The 16,322-nt window shown below is 47.9% G+C and overlaps 1 pseudogene; it reads right to left on the bottom strand.

The window, feature by feature from the left end:
• Positions 1-5,778: 5,778 nt before the first annotated feature.
• On the bottom strand, positions 5,779-11,330 carry LOC146341766 (vomeronasal type-2 receptor 26-like; annotated as a pseudogene).
• Positions 11,331-16,322: the final 4,992 nt, after the last annotated feature.

Raw genomic sequence — 16,322 nt, forward strand, 5'->3', positions numbered from 1 at the left:
CCGGTGGGGGTGGTGGCGGCATCGGCAGCTCCGGCTGCTGCCGGGCTGCTGCGGACACAAAAGGCGTCCTGAGTAGGGGATGCCATTTGCGTCCCTATGGTAGCCCGTGATACTTAAATATTTACGTAGCCTATAACAGCTAAAACGGGAACGCAAATGGCATCCCCTATGACGGTTTGGATTTGCAGACCAAGTGCTTTTCTTATGGACAGTTTTACACTGCATGTTCCCATGTAAACACACCTCATCTTTCTTTTTGTTTTTTTAATTTTAGCACCCAATGGAAGAACAGCCATTATAGTGAACAAAGAAGCTCTCTAAAGTTTAATTTGTTTGTAGGGACCCAAAAAAGGGAATAGACTGTTCAATGTAATTGATTACAATAGACTATATATGTGGCATTGTCTGGTTATACAGAAAAGCACTATAAAATTAATAGCAGTTAGTAAAAAAAAAGTGAAATTGGCTGAAACATACTGTAAATACCATACACAGGCCACTTTTTCACTTCAAGTTATAATTCTTCTTTTATATTCTTCACCCTTCCCCATCTCCATTAAAACCAAGTTCACCATTTTGCGCACAATTCCAGGAAGGAAGGGAGCTTTTGAATTGCTTGCTCCCTCCCCTTGCAGGTGGATGCCTGAGTTGTGTCTAAGGAAATTAATCTGGGCAACGCTGGGTACTACAGCCACTCTCTCTATATACAAGGAAGTCCTTGCAATCCTTTTAAAGAGTTATCTATATAGACTCTATCTTTGGAAGACAATCTTACTCGGTCAGGAGTGATCGCCATGATGATACAAGGAAGTGTTTGTCTGTACATAGGTCCTCAATGGACTTGAAAACCATACATCTGATTGTTATGGTACTTCCAGGATTTGTTGCACCTCCACATGGGATGGCTTTAGGTTAGGGATGTCAGAGAATTCCGCAACGGATCTCGGTGAGGCCGAATGCCAGTGCATTCAGCCCCCCGAAATCCATTACAGAATGGCCTGCCACCCCCCTGCCCCCCACAGATCCCCCCAGGACGAGACTTACCTGGGGTGGATGTTCTGGACGGCGGCGGCTCCAGAGGCGGCTTCGGCGGCGGCTGGTCTTCTGACCAGCTGCTGCCGCCGCCATTTGCAGTCTGTGTGCATGTGTATGTTTTTAACATCCACTACGCTATTTGTGTTCCCCTTTCTTTTCTTTGTCTTAGTCAATGTAAATATTGAGGTAGACTAAGACAGCGAAAAATAAGGAACGCAAATGGTGGCGGTCGTAGCCACTGCCATTTGTGTACGCGTTTTTTTAAAAAACCCAGACGTGATAGGCTATGTAAGTCTTTATGTAGCCAATCACGGCTGAATACAGGGACGCAAACAGCAGCGGCTACGGCAGCCGCCGCTGTTTGCGTCCCTGCAGGCTGCCCAGCGGCCGGATGTCCAGCTGCGGGCAGCCAGAGCTGGCTGGCGGCTCTGCAGCGTGGCCGCAGAGTGGAGCCGGCTGGTCAAGGATTCTGGGGGGAGGGACGGAGTGCCTCCACCCCCACCGCGAATGAATCCGCGAAACGGTAAGTGACTTTCTTACATGCCTACTTTAGGTATAATGAAAATTGCATCCCCCATCTTGAAACACAAGGGCGGCCAATCAAAAACTTGAAGGATTTACTGCTTCAATGTAACCATTGGTTTGCATATCCTCCAAGACTGTGGAACCTAGACACCTGAAACTTGCCATGCAGACCCAGGGTTATTTGTAGGGGTGTACAAATCATTTACCCCATTCCGCTGGGGCCATCCGCATTGGAGGGGAGGTGCTCCGTCCCTCCCCCCAGAATCCTCCCCATCTGGCTCCACGTCATGGCAACTCTGCGGAGCTGCCCAGTGGGGTTGGCTGCAGCTGGACTTCTGGCCACTGCCGGGCTGCAGCCGCAAATGGCGGCCACTATGCCGGCTGCCATTTGCGTCCCTTCCAAGCCATGATAGGCTATGTAAGTATCTACGAAGCCTATCAGAGCAAAAGGCAGGGACACAAATCGCGGCCGCTATGCCATTTGCGTCCTTGTTTTTTGCTGTGATAGGTTACGTAGATACTTATGTAGCCTATTATGGCAAAGAGCAGGGGCACAAATGGGGTAGTGGCCGCCATTTGTGTCCCTGCCTTTTGCCGTGATAGGCTATGTAGATACTTACGTAGCCTATCACTGCTTGGCAGGCATGCAAATGGCGGCCTGCATAGCGGCCGCCATTTCCGGCTGCAGCCCAGCAGCAACCGGAAGACAACTCGGAGCTGCCAGTGGCGGCAGAGCCACCACCGCCACCACCACCACCAGGTAGGGTCCATCCCAGGGGGATTCCGCAGGGTGGTGGTGGGGAGTGCTCTGTTCCACCACACACTCCGGGGGGCTGGATTCTAAAGAATCCGTCCTCCGTCCGTGGCGGAATTCTCCCACATCCCTAGTTATTTGACAGTGTACACCTAATGGTTGTTTCTTAAAACACATTACTTATAATTAATTTGAATGTGTCTGTGAGGCTGCAGCCTGCAGTACCATATTCAGGCAGTACATGGTAGACAACCAGGACATAGTTCTGCAGTTCAGACAGTTTGAAGCTAGGAGGAAGTAGTCTGAGAGAAAGACTTATATGGCTGCCCCTCACCTCTTCTGCTGGGCAGCCACCCCCCCTCCCGGGGAATGAAGTGGACAGACCCCTCCTTCAAGGGGCTATGGGGGTCACCATGGCAGGGGTTGTGCCTAGGGGCCAGGGCAGGCATAATGTGTCCAACTCTGCCAGCTGTGTAACTTTGCTTGAAGGCTTCGCTGCATCAAACTACATCCAGAAAAATAGTCATGTGATAAAGAATTATAACTAATCATTCTAAGAGCCCAACCTAACTTTTGTGATCTCTCTGACTGCTATCCCTGTTAGCTCCCACTTCTAAGTCAACTAATTCTCTCTCTGAGATACACCAGATTAACAGCCAACTAACAGCCAATTAATAACCTCAAGTTGAAAAGCTCAAAGTTTCTTTCAGTTGATGTTCAGGCAGAAGATGAAGGCAAATGTGTGAGGCATATGAGAAGGCAGGGGATTTTTTCAAATGTTGAATGTTTAATATGAGTGATAAGAGATGGTGTCAGTTGTCAGGCCCCCTCTCCAGGGATAAATTTATCTCTAAGGGAGAATTTCCAAGTTGGATACTGGATACATCTTGTCTCTGCTGCACATGCTTGTACATGTGTGGCCATTTTACATGTTAGGAAGTTTTATTTTGGACATATGGTAGGACAATTATGTTTTTCTAGTATATAATTAGCTACTCTATTTTATTCTAATTGTGTTTTCCTTTTCCTCCAAGAACCACAGTTTTCCCCATGTTTCTCCTCAAAGTAATCCTGTGTGACAGGAAAGGCTGAGAGGCAGTGACTGGGCCAGATCATCCGATGAGAAATGGGAGGCATTTCATTTGCTGGTCCTCCTCAGGCAGCAAAATGTCCTGGACCAGCACTGGCTGTGTATGTATCTGTTAGTAAGTTAGTAAGTCTGTGTCTCTTTCCTGAGTGTGTGTGTGTGTGTGTGTGTGTGTGTGTGACAGAGAGACCCCTATGTCATGTGTGTTCAAATGTTCTGTGTCTGTGCCATATACCCATAAAAGGGGAAGCTTGTGTTGAGTTCTCCACCATAAAAGAGATATTAGTCTTTTGCTTCCAGGCATGCATAGAAGAGAGACATATTTTTCCCCTTTTATTTTATGTTATTGTCTCTCTGTGTGTATGTACAAGTGTCGTGTGTGAGTTCAGTCCTGGGGACAGAGTACTGGGTTGCTACAGACAGCTAGCCCCTGAGTCCATCATGACCTTAATCTGGCCATCGCTGTGTGGCTCTGAGGAAATCATCATAGGGTGTCATCATTAGCAAAGGTAAGTTTACAATTTTGTGTAGTTGTGTGACTTCTTCCCCCTCCCAATACACACACACGCACATTTCACTGTGCATTTATGATCCTAAAGTGACTTGATTTTCTGCAGAATGGGAGTTGATGCTGGAACAGGTCCAAAGAAGTTCTTTTGTGTGGCTGTGTGATTTCCCCACCCATTTCTTGCATGTTCAAGTACATCTATTTCCCCTTTTTGAGGGATGGGATGGTAACTGTTAGTGATTCACAGACTACTCTGCCCATCCTTAGGGATGTACGAAAGTCACTTACCTTTTTGAAGGGTGACATTTGTGGGGGGGGAGGTGCTCTGACCCTCCCCCCGAAATTCTCCCTGGCCGGCTCCACTCCGCCACGACTCTCCAGAGCCGCTGGCCGGGGCCACCCGCAGCTGGACATCCAGCCGCTGGGAAACCTGCACAGAGATGCAAATGGCGGCCGCTGTAGATGCTGCCATTTGTGTCCCTGAATTTTGCCATGATAGGCTACGTAAATATTTACGTAGCCTATCATGGCAAAAAATAAAAAAAGGAACGCAAATGGCGGCTACGCCATTTGCGCCACTGCTCTTTCCGTGATAGGCTATGTAAATACTTCCATAGCCTATCATGGCAGCCTGGCAGGATGCAAATGGCTGCCGCCGCCGGAGCATCTGCCCCAGGTAAGCTTCATCCCGGGGAGATTCCGCTTGGTGGCAGGGGGTGGGAGGCCGTTCCGCCACGGATTTTGGGAGGCCGAATGCCAGTGCATTCACACTAGGGACGTACGAAATTGGCCTTACCTGGCTCCGCCTGTTCTGCTGGGGGGGGGGAGGCACTCCATCCCTCCCCCCAAAATCTTTGCCGGCCGGATCCGCTCTGCAGGGATTCTGTGGAGCTGACGGCCGGCTCCGCCAGCAGCCAGACATCCGGCCACTGGCTAGCAGGGACGCAAATGACGGCGGCTGTAGCCACTGCCGTTTCTGTCCCAGTAGTCAGCTGTGATAGGCTATGTAAATCTTTACGTAGCCTATCACGTCTGACTTTAAAACAAAAACGCGCATACGCAAATGGCGGCGGCTACGGCCGCCGCCATTTGCGTTCCTTATTTTGGGCCGTCTTAGTCTACGTAAATATTTACGTAGACTAAGATGGCAAAAATAAGGAGAACGCAAATAGCATAGCAGATGCTATTTGCGTTCCCCCTTATTTTCGCCATCTGAGTCTATGTAAATATTTACATAGACTAAGACGGCCCAAAATAAGGAATGCAAATGGCGGTGGCCGTAGCCACCACCATTTGCATATGCACGGTTTTTTAAAAAAGTCAGACATGATAGGCTACATAAAGATTTATGTAGCATATCACGTCTTTTTTTCCCTCCCCCAACACTGGAAATGGCGGCGGCGGCAGCTGGTTGGAAGACCAGCCACCGCAACCGCCACTGACAGAGCCGCCACTGGAGCCACCGCCGCCCAGAAGATCCACCCCAGATAAGTCTCATCCCAGGGGGGATCCGCGGGGGGGGCGGGGGGGCAGGCTGTTCCGCCACAGAGTTCGGGGGGCTGAATGCACTGGCATTCGGCCTCACTGAAATCCGTGGCAGAATCCTCTGCCATCCCTACAAATCAATGTCAAATACAGATAGATTTCGAGTTTAGTCAGAGTATGTATACCCGACTCCTGGTGCAGTATAAAGGCCAAAGGTACAACAGGTCTGTAGTCACCAGCAATGGCCTCAAGCTGATTGTTCCTAGGTAGAAATTCTGATATACTCAGAAGGAAAAACATGCAACTAATTTGCATAGATCAGATCCCACATGTTTCAATATAATAGGCCCTGTTCAGGGGTGAAGTAGGACCACAATTTGTTATTCATAAGCAATTCAGACCAATTATGCACACATTTTGGGAAAAGGAAACGGTTTCTGGCATTCTTTGTTAGTTTTTTGTCATTATTTGCTCCCTGATGTTCTGGTGGGGCCTGAACACTAAGATGTAGCATTTAGGAAAAAAGATGCAAGCCAGTAAGCCAGCACTGGAAGTTAGGATAGAGAAGATCTCGACGGCCACCAGGTATTTCCCTTTGGTACTCAGATAGGCGGGAATAAAGGAGAGCCAAACGCTGCAAAAGACCAACATGCTGAAAGTGATAAATTTGGCCTCATTGAAACTGTCTGGCAACTTTCTGGCTGGAAAAGCTACTGTGAAGCAGACAATGGCCAGAACACCCATGTAGCCCAGAACGGTGTAGAACATGGTGACTGAGCCTTCATTGCATTCTGCTACAATTTCCCCAGTCAGTGAATGCATGTCCATATCTGGGAATGGAGGAAATGTACTTAGCCAAATCAAGCAAATTCCTATTTGAATAAAGGAGCAGGACATGACTATCAAATTTGCCACCCTTTTCCCTACCCATTTTCTCATCTTGGATCCTGGTTTGGTAGCCATGAATGCTAGAACCACAGTGATGGTTTTTGCCAAAAGAGCAGAAAGAGCAACTGAGAAGACGATGCCAAAAGCTGTTTGCCGGAGAAGGCAAGTGATCTTCTTTGGCTGTCCGATGAAGAGCAAGGAGCAGAGGAAGCAGCAAAGGAGGGAGATGAGCAGGATGTAGGTGAGGCTCCGGTTGTTGGCTTTGACTATGGGAGTGTCCTGGTGCTTCACAAAGTTTCCAAGTATCAAAGCTGTGATCACAGCAAAAGCAACAGCAGAGAAAGACAATGAAATCCCCAAAGGTTCCTCATAGGAGAGATAGCTTATAACCTTGGGAATGCATTGATCCTGCTCTAAGTTTGAATAGTGATCTTCTGAACAATCAATACAGGAATCCATATCTGGAAAGAAAAAGTAGTGCTTTTTAAGAAGAGATAGAGAGCAGATGCAATCTGAGAAGATGGTAGAGGCCGTTAAAGTAACTTGTCTTGAATAGGGATGTCAGAGAATTCCGCCACAGATCTTGGTGAGGTCGAATGCCAGTGCATTCGGCCCCTCGAACTCCATGGTGGAATGAAGGCCCGCCTGCCCCCCACCCCATGAAAGGCGTGTGAAACGGGACACCTACCTGCTGCTGTTCGTGTTGACTTGTGAATGGTGGCCGCGTCCGTGATAGCCGTGATAGCCTATCACGGCAAACGCAGGGAGGCCATTTGCATCCCTGCGGAAGCCGTGATAGGCTAAGTATTTTGCCATGTATTTTGCCGTGATAGGCTATGTAATTATTTACATAGCCTATCACAGCAAAAAAAAAAGGCAACGCAAATGGCAGCGTCTACGGTGGCCCCCATTTGCGTTCCCTTTTTTTTTTTGCCGTGATAGCCTACGTAAATATTTACTTAGCCTATCATGGCAAAATACAGGGACGCAAATGGCAGTGGCTATGGCAGCCGCCATTTGCGTCCCTGCAGGCTGCCCAGTCGCTGGATGTCTGGCTCCGGGCGGACCTAGCCGGCGGCTCTGCGGAACCTCCACAGAGCGGAGCCGGCAGAAGAGAATTTCAGGGGGAGGGACGGAGCACCTCCCCCCACTCCAAATGTCACCCTTCGAAAAGGTAAGTGACTTTCGTACATCCCTAGTCTTGAATTATTCATATATCCTATCCCTATCAGATAACATTGCCCAAATATATCTGCCTTAATCCAAGTCTGGAAAACAATATATATATATAAAATAAATATGCCTCTCATATGAGATAGAACATGGTTCTTCCTGATGTATTATGGTAACGCATGAACTTTGAGCCAAGACATCTGGGTTTAAATCTCACCTGTGAACCACAAGCTCACCCGGAAGCTGCTTTCTCTCTCTCTCTCTCTCTCTCTCCCTCTCTGTCTCTCTCTCTCTCTCTCACACACACACACACACACTTAAGAACATAAGAGCCATGCTGCATCAGACCAAGGGTCCATCTATTCCAGCATTCTGTTCCCACTATGGCCAACCAGATGCACGAATAAGAAGTCCACAAGCAGGACATGAGTGCAACAGCACCCTCCCACCCATTTTCCCCAGCAACTGGTGTTGCTCTCTCTCTATCTGGGCATCTCTACACCAGCAGAAAATCCTGCATTTAAAATGGGGCTTTCTGCTTCCATTTTAAATTCAGGATCACTTCGACTCACGTGCTTCCTTTTCCCCCAACCCTTTCCCCCACTTCTCACGATATCTGAGTCTTCCATTCTCTTTCATTGACCTCACTCCTTTTCTTGCCATGTTTACTCTTTTCACAGAGGGAACTCGAGCAGAACACAACAGGGTAATTTGATAGCTCATTATCTGTGATGTATTTAAAAACAGAACAATGGGCATTTAGTGATGATCACGGTGTCATATAAAGAGCCTGCAAACGTCTGTGAAGGAGCAATCTTAATCGCAGGATAAAAGCCTGGTGTGAAGGAGCCCTCTCTCTCTCTCTCCAACTGCAGTGACGCTGCCTGATGTAGGCAAGCAAAGACTGTCCCCCATCATACTGCTACCCCCACCCCTGCCCCTGTTTTTCCCACCAATTACTCATGACATCCATCTCCCCTTCCTGCTCAGCTTACTTGGTTCCAGCAGCAGCATCCTACTGTAGAATCTTCACTCCCACTAGATTCTAGAGTGCCAGACACAGCAGGAGGCTCCCACCATTTTAAACCCTCCAAAATACAATACCCAACAAACTTGAGAAGGAACTCAGCTCCAAAGCAGGATGGCAGCGGTGGCTGGAGGCTGAGGTGGGAAGGCAGTGTGTGTGTGTGTGTGTGTGTGTGTGTGTGTGGGTGCTCATTTCACCACCCCTTCCAACCTGCCAACTGAGGCAGGAGTCCTACTGAGCCTGATGGTACCACTGGTCTTGGGTGTTGTGCTTACCTGGGTTTGATTTCTGTTGGAAGGAAGAGGTTTATGGCATTGGAGGCTTATGGCATTTTGAAATAGTTGCATGTATTTACAAATACTAGGGATGTATGAACGTTCCGCCACGGATCTCGGGAAGGCCGAATGCCAGCGCATTCGGCCCCCCGAAATCGGTGGCGGAATGGCTCGCCACCCCCGCCACCCCCCCGGGACGGGACTTACCTTGTGGGGATCTTCCTGGCGGTGGCGGTGAGGCGGCGGTGAGGTGGCGGCGGCTGCGGGGGCCGGTCTTCTGACATCCAGCCGCTGGGAAACCTGCACAGAGATGCAAATGGCGGCCGCTGTAGATGCTGCCATTTGTGTCCCTGAATTTTGCCGTGATAGGCTACGTAAATATTTACGTAGCCTATCATGGCAAAAAATAAAAAAAAAGAACGCAAATGGCGGCTACGCCATTTGCGCCACTGCTCTTTCCGTGATAGGCTATGTAAATACTTCCATAGCCTATCATGGCAGCCTGGCAGGATGCAAATGGCTGCCGCCGCTGGAGCATCTGCCCCAGGTAAGCTTCGTCCCGGGGAGATTCCGCTTGGTGGCAGGGGGTGGGAGGCCGTTCCGCCACGGATTTTGGGAGGCCGAATGCCAGTGCATTCACACTAGGGACGTACGAAATTGGCCTTACCTGGCTCCGCTGGGTTTCGCTGGGGGGGGGAGGAACTCCATCCCTCCCCCCAAAATCTTCGCCGGCCGGCTCCGCTCTGCAGGGATTCTGCGGAGCTGTCGGCTGGCTCCGCCAGCAGCCGGACATCCGGCCGCTGGCTAGCAGGGACGCAAATGACGGCGGCCGTAGCCACTGCCGTTTCTGTCCCAGTAGTCAGCTGTGATAGGCTATGTAAATCTTTACGTAGCCTATCACGTCTGACTTTAAAACAAAAACAAAAACGCGCATATGCAAATGGTGGCGGCTACGGCCGCCGCCATTTGCGTTCCTTATTTTGGGCCGTCTTAGTCTACGTAAATATTTACGTAGACTAAGATGGCAAAAATAAGGAGAACGCAAATAGCATAGCAGATGCTATTTGCGTTCCCCTTATTTTCGCCGTCTTAGTCTACGTAAATGTTTACGTAGACTAAGACGTGCCAAAATAAAGAACGCAAATGGCGGCGGCCATGGCCGCTGCCATTTGCGTACGTGCGTTTTTGTTTTTGTTTTAATCAGTAGTGATAGGCTATGTAAACATTTACATAGCCTATCACGGCTGACTGCAGGGACGCAAACGGCGGCGGCTATGGCCGCCACCATTTGCGTCCCTGCTTGCCAGTGGCCGGATGTCTGGCTGCTGGCGGAGCTGGCTGGCGGCTCCGCAGAATCCCTGAGGAGCGGAGCCGGCCGGCCAGGATTCCGGGGGGGAGGGACGGAGTGCCTCCCCCCCTGGCCAGGATTCCGGGGGGAGGGACGGAACTCCTCCCCCCCAGCATCAGCATAATCCACGGAAAGGTAAGTCACCTTCGTACATCCCTAACAAATACATAGACTGAATAGAGATGAAAGAAAACACGCCAATACAACAGCAGCCCTGCCTTTCCCACATCAGATCTCCAGAGAGGGAGATACTATCCCCCAGTGCTTCAGAGTTTATAGGTCACTTCACTCTCATTCCCATTCTCTATCTTTTGTCTCCCCAAAGTTCTTCTGCTGTTTCCCGCTCACACCTAGCTTGCCCCCGCCTTGCTGGAAGGGACGAAAAAGGATGAGTCATCTTCTCTAACCATCTCCAAGCCCTCCTGGGGGATTGTTGTTCATATTCCTTAACAGAAGGTGTGCTTGGAAACGTTGCCTCTTACTATTAAGGAATATGTCTGGTCATTCTGGCCCCATTAATCTTGCCAGGTTAACACCAGAATTAAGGCTATCTCATTTTGGGTTAAACTCAAAAAAGCCAGGAAATTGGAAGCTAAGGGTGATGATCTGTCTTTCTGCCTGTTGTCTATCCACATATAAGAGTATATAGCAAATTTTACACAGACACTATAATCCTTTCCCATGGCTCATCTCCTAGCTTTGCATATGGACTTGTTTCATTTTATTTTGTATTATGTATGAAACACTGAATTACTGGTTTGCACTTTTACTTGATGACACAGCACTGTGTTCTTTGTCAGTAGCTGGCTATATATATATCTTCCTTCTTTCCTTTACATATGAAGCACATTTCCAACTGAAAGAAACCATCAATCCAATGTTTAGTGTGTCAGAATGTGTGACCAAGCATACCTAGGTCTGAATGTAAAAGAGAGGTCTGCATTCTTGTATAACAAGACCTCTTCCTATAGCCACATATTCAAGTATCAGAAACATTTTCTTACTCCTTCCAGACCAAAGGCCATGCACATTTTTGTTACACTGGTTTTGCTGGATATGGTATGAGATGCAGTATGCTTGACATCTATGAAGAACCATGATTCCTACCGGTCTGATTAGAAATTTTCCCTTGAGGACACGGGGCACAATCATAGCAGCAAAATGGCTCCCCTTCCTTCTTTTTCCTGATGTGGCCAGGATGGCAGTTGTCATTACACACAGAAATGGGCAGCACCTAATCAGAAACATCAGTGGAGAATGGACAGCACTGAGAAAAAGATGTTTTGATCATTATGGTTTCACTTGTGGGTGTAAAGTATCACGGTGTTCTAAATTGGATAGATGCTTAGGCCCTTTCAGAGCCCAACAGATCCCCGGCATGGACCCAGCTTGGCTTGCATTTGCAAGCCGAGCTGCATAGTTCCTGCCATTTAGGAACTTTAGTGGGAGAGGGGTTGTGCGAAGTCGCAGGCGGATTAGTGCCAAATCCTGGCCATGACTAGCACAATTTGCACAACATCGCAGCTTAGACCGTTTGTAGCTGTGATTTTATGCAAACTGTGCTATTTCTGGCTGTGATTTTGTGCAAGTCAGGATTTGTGCAACCCTCCCACCAAAAAATCTATGAGTTGGCTTGACTCATTGCATGCCAAATCAGGCCAACTCAGGATCATGCCGCAGTACAGGGGCCTTAGTGACTATGTCGATGGCCTGTGGCACTTCACCATGTCACAGTGCAGCAAGATCTGGGCCACCCACCTCATGCCCCGAGACAAAGGCCAAATGAAGCGTGAGCCCTGCCCTATGCATTGGGTCAATGACAATCCAAGACAACCCCATAGTTGTCATAGAGGACATGAAGGCTTGATCTGGTCCTGTTAAGGCAGCAGCAGTGTGGATGTTCAGTTCCTCCAGGACCATAGTTCTAGGGTTCTCCAACAAAACATCTGAGTAGGGATGTACGAATCCCTTGCCTTGTTCCATTCCAGGGATCCGGGGGGGGGGGGAGGCGATCCATCCCTCCCCCCGAAATCCTCCCCAGTGAGCTCTGCTCTGCAGCAAGGCCGGGGAGCCGCCAGCCAGGACCAGCAGCAGCCGGACTTCCAGCTGTTGCCGGGCTGCTGCGGCCGCAAATGGCGGCCATCGTGGCGGCCGCCATTTGTGTCCTTTCATTGGGCCATGATAGGCTATGTGAGTATTTACGTAGCCTTTCACTGCAAAGAGCAGGGGCGCAAATAGCATAGCGGTCGCCATTTGTGCCCATGCTCTTTGCTGTGATAGGCTACGTAAGTATTTACGTAGCCTATCATGGCCCAATGCAGGCATGCGAATGGCAGCCGCTACGACGGCTGACATTTGGGGACGCAGCAGCCCGGCAGTGGCAGGAAGAAGAGCTGCTGCCGCCGCCGCTGCCGCCGCCGCTGCCGCCGCCACCGCCACATCCACCACCAGGTAGGTCTGTCTGGGGGGATTTCGGGTGGTGGCGGTGGGTGGTTTGTCCGTTCTGCCACAGACTCCGGGGGGCCTGATTCCAAAGAATCTGGCCTCACTAGAGTCCGTGGTGGATTTTTTCCAACATCCCTACATCTGAGACCCCTCAGTAGGGGTCTACGAATTGTGTACCTTCCGTGCCACCTGACTTCCACAGTTTGCGGCCAGTGCTCCGTACTGTCTTTCGCAAGCCCCCAGAATTCTCCTCTTTTTTTTACACTCCAAAAGTTACGAAGATAAATCTGTACCGACAGCTTTCTACGGAAAATAGCCTTTCTTACGGACGTTATGCAGAATTACGGCTGTTACAATCCTGAATAAATACATCAATAGATTTTAGCAAAATTTTGAAGTTATATATGAAATGCCATGATGAAATAGGGGAAAAGTGTAAATGTGTCACTTTTCAGCAGATTTCACTCCTTGTACCTGTGGAAATTTTTTATCACAAGTCTCTACAATTGTAGACCTCATCAGGTAGAAAGTGGATATCACGTATCACTTCTTTATAATCAGTAGAACTTTGAGGCTTATACTGGTGGAACTTTTTGGTGTATGACTCACCTTCAATAAAAAGGCACTCCCATGACTCTTTAATTTATATTATGTTTCTTTTATTGTACATGGCCTGGTTATGTTGGACAGGAAAGGTGGTGTAAAGTATTTTGAAACAATCAAGTTGTGCTACATCTGGCAGGATCCTTGCTGTCTCACCTGCTTGAACGTCCTAGGCCACACGATGCTTTTATCATGGACTGTTAACTTTTTTCCAGGAGGAGCTACTGGATTGAACATTCCCACTTTAACTCTCAGAAAGGATTGATTTGGGAAAATTACCCAGTTTGTAACATCGAATCCTGTGACTGCTTCTCCATTTTCATCAAACTCTACTGCCTCCCCCGCACTGTTGTTGAATGAGATGCCCCTCAGAAAAGGATGGAGCTAAATTCAAAGACAAAAACACACAAATGGACAACAAAGTATTTTCATGATCACGCTGACAAGTACCTATCCTAGGAATGTTGAGATTATTTTACATCAGTCTGGGTCTTGCTTCCTCACTGCTTTACTGTGGCTAGATGGATGCAAAACCTTTCCCTTGGGAAGAGTTGTCTGCCCCATTTCCTAACCAGGTAGAAATAGAAATTTGTGGCAGATTGTTTTGGCTAACTGGGAATTATGGTATGCCCCTCACTCCATTTTGTCTTAATGTGCCCCTCTGGAAAAAATAAGTTACTGACCAGGATTCTATAGAAAAGGAAAAGGAGATGGAAACAACAAGCAAAGTGATATCTATTAACCTTAACCTTAAACCTAATAACTCATACACATGACTTTAAGAAATGCTCCATTGAGAAGCTGAGAAGAGCTTCATGTGTAACTTCTGTGGCTTTTAATGTAAAGAGAACATAATACAGCTAGCACTCGTACCAGCTTACCCCCCACACAGCCACCTCCCTATCTAAAAAAATAAAAGATGTAGCTTTGATTGGAAATACCTGCCATGCCAGCACATTCCAGGACACCAGCTTTCTTCCAGAGTCCCATAATTTGTGTTTGGATCTTGATACATACATGGAATATAAAGCATGTGCCACAGCAAGGGCAGCATTGTAAACATTGTAGCTGTGACCAGTCATACTCATTTCAAAGAAAGTTCCAGGAAGGCTCTCCAGTTTCTCATCCATGCTGCAGTCTTTTTTCAACACTCTACTCTCGCTGGATTGTTTCAATGAACAGTTAAAGGCCTTTTCCCAAAATACTTTGATGAAGCCATCTTCTTTTGCCCAGGAAGGATTTACACTCTGAAGAAATTTCTTGAATCCTAATGGTTCCATTGAGTGGACTGCAAAGGATAGCATACCATGCAAGGTTTGTATATCATGACCCGGTACAGTGGTGCTTGCTGTGAAATCCCAATATGTTGTCATAATCCATAACTTACTTCTAGGTGAATCTAGGACTGCTCCCCGAATTAACAAGCTTATTGTAATTATCTCTGGCCTTGCAGTATCAGCAAGAAACACATTGGCTTTGCTTTCCATGAAAGCTGAATGTCCTTCCAATTCACTATGCGATGGCCATGCCTTTCCACCATGTTTTCCAAAGGCTGGCATTTTTTCTATAAAGTTAACACAGATGCCTCCCTGTGAAAGCATTGGCAGTAATTTTTGCAAACGCCATTCTGCATGCATATTATCCATAGTAAAGAGGCCAATCCATGTCCAGTTGAAATGCACAAGTAACTGGACAAGCCCAATGTACTGATGAGCATCGTTTGGGACCATCTGATACAAAGTACGAGATAGTGCTTTGTCACCCCAGGCTGGGGAAAAAGGTCCAGTTGTGAGCTGAAATAGAATGCAGAGATATTTTATGAATGGAATAACATCTGTATGGGAGTGGTATGTGCAATGAAAAAAGTGCTAGCAAATCCTGATTGGGTAAGATGCCTATATGGATAAATATGGACTATAACTCTAATGCTTCAGGTGAGATTTGACATAAATGTGGATGGTCAAAGAAATGGCTCATGTAAATCTTCATTGCTGACATGCTAGTTGAATGTTCAGGGAGTTTTAAACATTGTATTTATAGAGCAGCATTTATAGAATCAGATTGATTCAATTATTTGTGTGTTGAAGAGATTTTTAGGATGCACTTCCCTAAATGTATGGGGGAAGTAAGCTACAAGAAAAAGCTAAGAACATCATCACAAAATGATTTTCCACAGAGTGGACCTAACCTTTTCAGTCAGCCAATTCACATTACATACTGGAATGCAGGGCTGGCCCAGCCATGACACAGGGTGAGGTGCTTGCATCAGGGGATGAACCGGGGTGAGGAGGAAATTTCACCACTCTACTCAGCTCCCTTTATCACCTCCCTTACAAGGAGGGCCCACCTTAATGTCCTCCAGTGGGTGCTCTGTAGAACCCACTCAGCCACTCTCCTACCTTGGCATTTGCTGTGTTGGGAGAGCAGTCTTCAGGGCTCTCTAGAGCATCTGCCTGTCCTCTCCTTCACTCATCCCAAGGACACAGAACCGGTGGCCACAGAACTCTTGGGAGACCCGAGTGAGCTCCTGCAACAACTGTGTGAACTCCAGCAAGAGCCCCATAGAGCCTACATGCAAGCAGCAAATGTAAAGGTAAGGGGGGCACAGGAAGGGGGAATGGGATGGTGTTGCATCTACCTTACACAGGACCTGCTGGAATACTTGGGCAAATAAAAACATATTAGCCTGGAACTGAAAAGACAGTAGAGTTGGCTCCTGGTGTCCCTCCCTGTGGTGGCCCGGGGAGGAGGAGGCATTCAGTAAACAAGGTGGCTTGACAGAAAAGTGCTTTTCTTTTGCTCCACCTTTCTTATTTCAGCTGGTGGGAGGACCTTTAATGAGAAAGAAACACAGTGTCTTTGCAGGCTTATGTAGCAGGCACCACTCCTTTAGCTGCCCTGGCCTTCACATCAGCCACGTAGGGTTCTATAGTTAAGATTCAGTACATTGAATCCTGCCTGGAAATGGACTGTGTTCAATGGAAATGGCATTGAACACAGTCAATGTTGCTGTTAAGGAGTCTGTGACTGGAGTATAATGTACTAGCTGTGACTCATCTTGGCTTCCTGTTCACCTCTGGCTTCCTGTTCACCTCTGAGGCCAATTCAAAGTGCTGGTTTAACCTACAAAGCCCTTTGTGGCTTGGAGTCTCAGTACTTCATGGAACAC

This window comes from Heloderma suspectum, chromosome 6 (genome assembly GCF_057233095.1).
Source record: "Heloderma suspectum isolate Gila_16-S chromosome 6, 16-S_ref, whole genome shotgun sequence".
Lineage (NCBI taxonomy): Eukaryota > Metazoa > Chordata > Lepidosauria > Squamata > Helodermatidae > Heloderma > Heloderma suspectum.